Here is a 1045-nt window from a genome sequence, read left to right on the forward strand (position 1 = left end):
AGCTTCTTTAGTACTGTCGGATGCAGCTTGCATTCCAGTCAGATTCTGAAAAATCATATTGACTTGCTTAGTCAATATTTTATTCTGCGCCAATATGGCATTCAGAGTATCAATCTCAAGAACTCCTTTCTTCTGAGTCATCCCATTATTCACATGATGTCTTTCAGAAGTGTACATGAACTGGTTATTTGCAACCATCTCAATGAGTTTCTGGGCTTCTGCAGAGGTTTTCTTTAGATGAAGAGATCCACCAGTAGAGTGGTCCAATGACATCTTGGACAATTCAGATAGACCATCATAGAATATACATAAGATGCTCCATTCTGAAAGCATGTCAGAAGGACACCTTCTGATCAATTGCTTGTATCTTTCCCAAGCTTCATAGAGGGATTCACCTTCCTTCTGTCTGAAGGTTTTGACTTCCACTCTAAGCTTGCTCATTTTTTGAGGATGAAAGAATTTGGCCAAGAAAGCATTGACCAACTTTTCTCAAGAGTTCAGGCTTTCTTTAGGTTGTGAGTCCAACCATATCCTAGCTTTGTCTCTTACAGCAAAGGGGAAAAGCAGAAGTCTGTAGACCTCGGGATTAACCCCATTGGTCTTAACCGTGTCACAGATTTGCAAGAATTCAGCTAAGAACTGAGGATCTTCCAATGAAAGTCCATGAAACTTGCAATTCTATTGCATTAGAGAAACTAATTGAGACTTAAGCTCAAAGTTGTTTACTCCAATTGCAGGAATTGAGATGCTTCTTCCATAGAATTTGGAAGTTGGTGCAGTAAAGTCACCAAGCATCTTCCTTGCATCTTCACCATTGTTGTTGGGTTTGGCTGCCATGTTGCTTCTTTTTCAAAATTTTTTGTAAGGTCTTCTCCGGAGTGTTGTGCTTTAGCTTCTCTTAGCTTCCTCTTCAGAGTCCTTTCAGGTTCAGGATCAGCTTCAACAAGAATGTCCTTATCCTTGTTCCTGCTCATATGAAAAAGAAGAGAACAAGGAGAATAGTGGAATCCTCTATGTCACAGTATAGAGATTCCTTTATGTGAGT

General features: G+C 39.8%; 1 non-coding gene across 1 annotated transcript; it reads left to right on the top strand.

The window, feature by feature from the left end:
- Nucleotides 1–327: 327 nt before the first annotated feature.
- Nucleotides 328–435, top strand: LOC148577904 (small nucleolar RNA R71). Its single transcript, XR_015903503.1, has one exon. It is a non-coding gene; the product is annotated as a small nucleolar RNA R71 (small nucleolar RNA).
- Nucleotides 436–1045: the final 610 nt, after the last annotated feature.

This window comes from Arachis ipaensis, chromosome B1 (assembly GCF_059453495.1).
Source record: "Arachis ipaensis isolate K30076 ecotype BB chromosome B1, ASM5945349v1, whole genome shotgun sequence".
Lineage (NCBI taxonomy): Eukaryota > Viridiplantae > Streptophyta > Magnoliopsida > Fabales > Fabaceae > Arachis > Arachis ipaensis.